Genomic DNA, 8,544 nt, shown 5'->3' with positions numbered 1-8,544 from the left:
GACTTTGTATCATACATATATCATCCCCAATTTTCAAGTTAAAAAATGTTCTAAAATAGATTTCATTCATTAAATATTGCCTTGACTATATGTGCAAGGCATAGTAATATGTGCTCTGCATACTTTAAAGGCTAAAAAAAAAGTACTCTTTCCTCAAAGAGTTTAAAATCTGCTGGGAATCTTTTGACTCTTATTTTTGCCACTATGTGATATGGGAAAATTACTGTAATTTGAGGTTGAATTTCCTTATCTATGTAATGGGAATTATACTAGATAACATTTCAGTAACATTTCTTTATGGTCTTAAAATATGATTATTTTCAAGATTCTTTGTATAGAAAATTATTCTCCAGTGGGTAGGAATGGATACATTATTTATAATGATTTTATTCCAAATAGGAAATTAGTTATTAATGGCTTGCATACAAGTATTGAGAGCTAGACATATTTTTTTGTGTTTAGATTCACAGCTAAATTTCTTTGATAAAACAATAAAAGTTAACCTCAAAGACTGACAGAGAAAATACCAATAAGTGGAAAATCCAGTGGTCAATAGCAGAATGTGGGCTTTAACATGAGGTCAACATTAAATGAAAATTACTATTTTGATATAGTCAACCGGTTATGAACTAGGTATAAAAAAAGTGCTTTGCGAATTTAAGGTTTGAGAATTTAAAAAGCTGTATTATGTGTTAAAGCTTATTATTTGGAAATCATATTAAGTTTGGTCTCCAAATTGAAACTTATTTTCAAAATTTGGCAATTCAAGATTAAAGGAGCGCCTGCACTGTAAAGTACATATTACAAGAAAGTACAGTTTTTAATACTTGTAGGAAGCGATTCACTTTAATTGTTTGTACTCATTTCTGTAAAAGACAATTGCACAGGGCAATGATATTATCATGATGTTATTAGTAGTAGTATGCACATGTTTGATGCTTTAGGAATCTGAAGGTAAAACCATACCATTTTATGCATCCTTCCTTCATGAGAAAAAACAAACCTTCTATTCTGTAAGTGAACTGCCTGCAATTCTCAGCACCCACCAAAACTTCATTCTTCATACTTGCTTTCTATTTTCATAGCAATGGGAATGGAATGTGATCCTCAGGACTCAGCCTTTATCCTGACCTCTGTGTCCATAGCTTTTGACTCAGGACTGAGTTCACCATAACTTATTTTTACAACAATCCTGAGATGCAGCCAGACCACTTGGCGATATTTTTCACTCCTACTCAGCTTATTTCAAAATGGGAATTCTCACTGTTTCTCTTTTTAGAGCATTCCTAGTTTCAGCAGGAAACCTTTTAAAATAAAACTGCTGTTATGCAAATGACTGAAGACAAAATGCATTTTGTTCAATTCCCAGATTCTGTCTTGATTATTAAGCGCCATAAAGCCCTCTACTTCCCAGGCTTATTCACAAAGCTATTACCCAATCTGGCAATATTTTCTCAAGAAATTTCTGGATGGTACATACTTTTTTATGACGGCAAATCAGTTCCCTGTTTTCATAAGCTGCATTGTAGGGCAAATCCCCAACCTGTGCATCCTGAATATTCGCCTTGTTTGGTCATAAATCGTTGGAATTGTGACTATCAGCGAGTCAAAGGGACATTTCAAGGTTTGGGATTGGGAGTCTTTCCTTTCTGACTTTGGCTATTCTCCTATGGTTTTGTTTTTCTGTTTACCATGTGCAGTTTTTCTCTCCAGTCCCCCCCGCACCCCTTGGTGGGTTTTTATCATAGTGTGAGTTGATGGGCTTCAAACTTGTAAGCTATCATTTTCTAGTTTTTTCTTCTCAAAACAGTCCACTTCCCTTAAGCTTAGCTCTTGTGTTCTTAAATAAAACTCCAATAGAAGAAACGGTCATATTTCTTATAAGCTGTGAGACTCACCAAGGTCATTTTTGTTTGCTCTATCAGTTAAAATACAATCCTACTTACGATTGCCTGGCATGGATGAGTGCACTTTTTTAATGTACATAATACTTTTTGACACTGGGAAATAAGAAGCTATGAAAATAAGGTTGATAAACCCGTAAAGAAGTCTTTCCTTAAATGGTCACAATCTGCCAAGAGCTGATAAGGAAAAGGGTCCTGTGGGGACAATGACAAGAAACTAACAGCCATCAACCCCATGTCAGCACTGGGCGAGAAAACAAATAGAATTCCAGACAATTCAGAACAAATACTACAAATCAGAGAGGATCCCAAAACCTCCTTTCAATCTTACACTTTTGAAAGACAACTCAGAAACACAAAGGATATTAGGCAACTCCACACTAATCGTTACATTGTGCCATTTCTTTTGTCTTTCTTCTCTTGATCTCAAATTAAATTTGTCTTCAGTAACAGGTTTTCTCTATGGCATATATCATTTTATTTCCAATATAAAACACTCAAGAAGAGACGGAGGCAGAGCAAGGGTAAGTTAATTATTGCAATTATGTGTTAATTATGATGAATTCTTTAAGAGTAATGAAGTAATGCTTAGCAAATTTCTGTTGAGTCTTTATATACTCTGTTCTAAAGGGTATTGAAGCTATAAAGTGTTATTGGAAAATGATATCGTCAGATGAAGTTAAAATATAAATAATCATAGATTGACAGATCATAGATATTGCAGTGTGGTTAATTATTCCTCATGACATTAAAATATTTTTCACAAACTCTTGTGTAAGAGATATGTCTCAGATTTCTAATTCATTTTATTTTGACATTAGAATGGGTTACATGACAAATTTTGATGCTACTTCTGACACAGAGTAGATAAAATGAATGGCAGCAGATAATGGATTAATTGGAGCTTGTGAAAATACTATAGTTTAAAATATTTTCAAAGTAGTTGTGCAGCAAAGGTAGGTGAGGGATAAAAGCTAATAACACTAATATTCCTTAATCGAGAGAGTACCGTGTTCATGACTCCCTTCTAAATACCTTACACAGATTACATAATTTAACCTTCCTCTTCCTCCACAAAAAAAAAAAAAAAAAAAGACACCATAATGAGGTATTACCATTCGCATTCAAGAGATAAAATTTTCTTCGGCTGCCATATATTACTTCCTAGGCTATAAACCACACAACAGATGGCATCCCATGAAGTTAGTGGGATCTTATATTTAGGGAAGTCAAATAATTTGGGAATATTATTTGCAAGCACAAAATGAGGAAGCTAGAATTTGAACCCATACTTAATCTCTTAATGTAAATTTACATGAATGCTTTTAAGACCATTTATATGTTGAAACAAACCTCCTTTGTTGATAAAAATGACTTAGTTGGCATGAGTGGGCCAAGATGGAATCTTACCAAAGTCAACCTAGAAGGTAAATGTTATTGGGATGGAAGTTAAGATGGCGGAGGAGTAGGAGACACCGTTTTCAGCCGGTCCCCGGGTTGGAGCGGGTAGGTACCAGGCCAAGCTAAAAAACAACGAAACCAGCCTGAGACGCAGGAAGACGCATCTGGATCTCTACAAATGAACATCTCCAGCGCTGAGTATTGAGGTACGAAGCGGGGAGCCCATAAACTGTGCACAGATATCGGAAGATAAATGGAAGGGGAGGGGAGCCGCCGTGTTCGGCGCCGGGAAGCGGTAGCCACTTGCACGGGAGACGGCAGGCTCGTCGGTGGCACCGCAAAACAGCAGGCTGAGACCGTGAGCAGGGTGCGCCCTGCAGGCATCTCGCAGAACACCCGGAATCCCGGTGCGCTCACTGGATCTAGACTGAGACCGGGAGATCCGGGAGCGGCGCTGAGGCGGCCTGGCGGCTGGCGGCATTAGAAACACAAAGGACAGAGACTTCGCCGGCCCGTGAGGCTGGGACGCCGGGTGTGGGGCGCACATCCCGGGACGCTGCAGGGTTGAGCAGCACCAACAGAAACAGAGTTAAAGTGGCCAGAACATTAGTAGAGAACGGGCCGCAATCCTTCTGTTCCGTGACAGAGGCTGAAATTTGGCCGCTGCTGCTCTGACTCTCAGAAGAGGCACAGCAAACCGCCAGGGAAAGCCGCCAGAGAACAAAAGCCTGGAAATACCGGCTCAGAGAGTGCCCATCCCCATCCTCCCTCGCAGGGGACACGGAGACTCTACCCAAACAGGGTTGCCTGAGTATCGGCGCGGCAGGCCCCTCCCCCAGAACACAGAAGGCAGGCTGAAAAATCAAGAAGCCCACAACCCGGGCGCCTGGGTGGCGCAGTCATTGAGCGCCTGCCTTCGGCTTAGGGCGTGATCCCGGCGTTCCGGAAAGGAGTCCCTCATCGGGCTCCTCCGCTGGGAGCCTGCTTCTTCCTCTCCCACTCCCCTGCTTCTGTTCCCTCTCTCGCTGGTTGGCTGCCACATAAATAAATAAATAAAATCTTTAAAGAAGAAGCCCACATCCCTAAGATCCCTATAAAACAAGGGGCACGGCCTGGGACCCAGTCAATAATTTGGGCTCTGGAAACCCCGCAACCTCTCTTCATCAGAATGACAAGAAGGAGAAGCCCCCCCCAGCAAAGAAAAGACAGTGATTCTGTGGCCTCTGCCACAGAAATAATGGATATGGATGTAACCAAATTATCAGAAATGGAATTCAGAGTAACGATGGTCAAAATGATGAGTAGAATTGAAAAAACTATTAACGAAAAGGTTACTGAGAATATAGAATCCCTAAGGACAGAAATGAGAGCGAATCTGACAGAAATTAAAAATTCTATGAGCCAAATGCAGGCAAAACTAGAGGCTCTGACGGCCAGGGTCGCAGAAGCAGAGGAACGGGTTAGTGAATTGGAGGATGGGTTAATAGAGGAAAAAATGAAAATAGAAGATGGTCTTAAAAAAATCCACGCCCACGAATGTAGGTTACGGGAGATTACTGACTCAATGAAACGATCCAATGTTAGAATCATCGGCATCCCCGAGGGGGTGGAGAAAAACAGAGGTCTAGAAGAGATATTTGAACAAATTGTAGCTGAAAACTTCCCTAATCTAGCAAGGGAAACAAACATTCGTGTCCAAGAGGCAGAGAGGACCCCTCCCAAGCTCAACCACGACAAACCTACGCCACGTCACGTCATAGTGCAATTCGCAAATATTAGATGCAAGGATACAGTATTGAAAGCGGCCAGGGCAAAGAAATTTCTCACGTACCAAGGCAAAAGCATCAGAATTACGTCAGACCTGTCTACACAGACCTGGAATGAGAGAAAGGGTTGGGGGAGCATATTTAAAGCTCTTTCAGAGAAAAACATGCAGCCAAGGATCCTTTATCCAGCAAGGCTGTCATTCAGAATTGATGGAGAAATAAAGACATTTCAGAATCGCCAGTCACTAACCAATTTTGTAACCACGAAACCAGCCCTACAGGAGATATTACGGGGGGTTCTATAAAAGTAAAAAGGCCCCAAGAGTGATACAGAACAGAAAGTCACAGCCAATACAAACAAAGACTTTACTGGCAACATGGCAACATTAAAATCATATCTCTCAGTAATCAGTCTTAATGTAAATGGTTTGAACCATCCCATAAAACGCCACAGGGTTGCAGATTGGATAAAAAGAAATGACCCATCCATTTGCTGTCTACAAGAGACTCATTTCGAACCCAAAGATGCATTCAGACTGAGAGTAAGGGGATGGAGTACCATCTTTCACGCAAATGGACCTCAAAAGAAAGCTGGGGTAGCAATTCTCATATCAGATAAATTGGATTTTAAACTACAGACTATAGTTAGAGATGCAGAAGGGCACTATATTATTCTTAAGGGAAGTATTCAACAAGTGGATATGACAATTATAAATATATATGCCCCCAACAGGGGAGCAGCAAGATACACAAGCCAACTCTTAACCAGAATAAAGAGACATATAAATAAAAATACATTAATAGTAGGGGACCTCAACACTCCACTCTCAGAAATAGACAGAACACCCTGGCAAAAACTAAGCAAAGAATCAAAGGCTTTGAATGCCATACTCGACGAGTTGGACCTCATAGATATATATAGAACACTACACCCCAGAACCAAAGAATACTCATTCTATTCTAATGCCCATGGAACATTCTCAAGAATAGACCATGTTCTGGGACACAAAACAGGTCTCAACCGATACCAAAAGATTGAAATTATCCCCTGCATATTCTCAGACCACAACGCTCTGAAATTGGAACTCAACCACAAGGAAAAATTTGGAAGAAACTCAAACACTTGGAGACTAAGAACCATCCTGCTCAGGAATGACTCGATAAACCAGGAAATCAAAAATCAAATTAAACAATTTATGGAGACCAATGAGAATGAAAATACAACAGTCCAAAACCTATGGGATACTGCAAAGGCAGTCCTAAGGGGGAAATACATAGCCATCCAAGCCTCACTCAAAAGAATAGAAAAATCTAAAATGCAGTTTTTATATTCTCACCTCAAGAAGCTGGAACAGCAACAGAGGGACAGGCCTAATCCACGCACGAGGAAGCAGTTGACCAAAATTAGAGCTGAAATCAATCAAGCAGAAACCAGAAGTACAGTAGAGCAGATCAACAGGACTAGAAGCTGGTTCTTTGAGAGAATCAATAAAATTGACAGACCACTGGCAAGACTTATCCAAAAGAAAAGAGAAAGGACCCAGATTATTAAAATTATGAATGAAAAAGGAGAGGTCACGACGAACACCATTGAAATTGGAAGGATTATTAGAAATTTTTATCAACAGCTATATGCCAATAAACTAAGCAATCTGGAAGAGATGGAATCCTTCCTGGAAACCTATAAACTACCAAGATTGAAACCGGAAGAAATTGATTCCTTAAACAGGCCAATTAATTATGAAGAAATTGAGTCAGTGATAAACAACCTTCCAAATAACAAAACTCCAGGCCCGGACGGTTTTCCTGGGGAATTCTACCAAACATTCAAAGAAGAAATAATACCTATTCTCCTAAAGCTATTTCAAAAAATAGAAACAGAAGGAAAGCTACCAAACTCATTCTATGAGGCCAATATTACCTTGATCCCCAAACCAGGCAAAGACCCCCTCAAAAAGGAGAATTACAGACCGATTTCCCTAATGAATATGGACGCCAAAATCCTCAACAAGATACTTGCTAATAGAATCCAACAGTACATTAAAAGGATTATCCATCACGATCAAGTGGGATTCATACCTGGGATGCAAGCGTGGTTCAATATTCGCAAATCAATCAGCGTGATACATCATATCAACAAGAAAAGACTCAGGAACCATATGATCCTCTCAATCGATGCCGAAAAAGCATTTGACAAAATACAGCATCCTTTCCTGATTAAAACCCTTCAGAGTGTAGGAATAGAAGGTACATTTCTCAATCTCATAAAAGCCATCTATGAAAAGCCTACTGCAAATATTATTCTCAATGGGGAAAAGCTGGAAGCCTTTCCCTTAAGATCAGGAACTCGACAAGGATGCCCACTCTCGCCACTATTATTCAACATAGTACTAGAAGTCCTTGCAACAGCAATCAGACGACAAAAAGGGATCAAAGGTATTCAAATTGGCAAAGAAGAAGTCAAAATGTCTCTCTTTGCAGATGACATGATACTCTATATGGAAAACCCAAAAGAAGCCACTCCCAAACTATTAGAAGTTATAGAGCAATTCAGTAACGTGGCGGGATACAAAATCAATGCTCAGAAATCAGTTGCATTTCTATACACGAATAACGAGACCGAAGAAAGAGAAATTAGGGAATCCATCCCATTTACAATAGCACCAAAAACCATACGTTACCTTGGAATTAACTTAACCAGAGACGTAAAGGACCTATATTCTAGAAACTATAAATCACTCTTGAAAGACATTGAGGAAGACATAAAAAGATGGAAAGATATTCCATGCTCATGGATTGGAAGAATTAACATAGTTAAAATGTCCATGCTACCCAGAGCAATCTACACTTTCAATGCTATCCCGATCAAAATACCGAGGACATTTTTCAAAGAACTGGAACAAATAGTCCTTAAATTTGTATGGAAACAGAAAAGGCCCCGAATCTCCAAGGAACTGTTGAAAAGGAAAAACAAAGCTGGGGGCATCACAATGCCGGATTTCGAGCTGTACTACAAAGCTGTGATCACAAAGACAGCATGGTACTGGCACAAAAACAGACACATAGACCAATGGAACAGAATAGAGAGCCCAGAAATGGACCCTCGGCTCTTTGGGCAACTAATATTTGATAAAGCAGGAAAAAACATCCGGTGGGAAAAAGACAGTCTCTTCAATAAATGGTGCTGGGAAAATTGGACAGCTACATGCAAAAGAATGAAACTTGACCACTCTCTCACACCATACACAAAAATAAACTCCAAATGGATGAAAGACCTCGATGTGAGACAGGAATCCATCAAAATTCTAGAGGAGAACATAGGCAGCAACCTCTACGACATCGGCCAAAGCAACCTTTTTCATGACACATCCCCAAAGGCAAGAGAAACAAAAGATAAAATGAATTTATGGGACTTCATCAAGATTAAAAGTTTCTGCACAGCCAAGGAAACAGTCAGAAAAACTAAGAGGCAG

This window comes from Ursus maritimus, unplaced genomic scaffold (genome assembly GCF_017311325.1).
Source record: "Ursus maritimus isolate PB19 unplaced genomic scaffold, ASM1731132v1 scaffold_11, whole genome shotgun sequence".
NCBI lineage: Eukaryota > Metazoa > Chordata > Mammalia > Carnivora > Ursidae > Ursus > Ursus maritimus.
Note: the sequence above shows the minus strand (reverse complement) of the source record.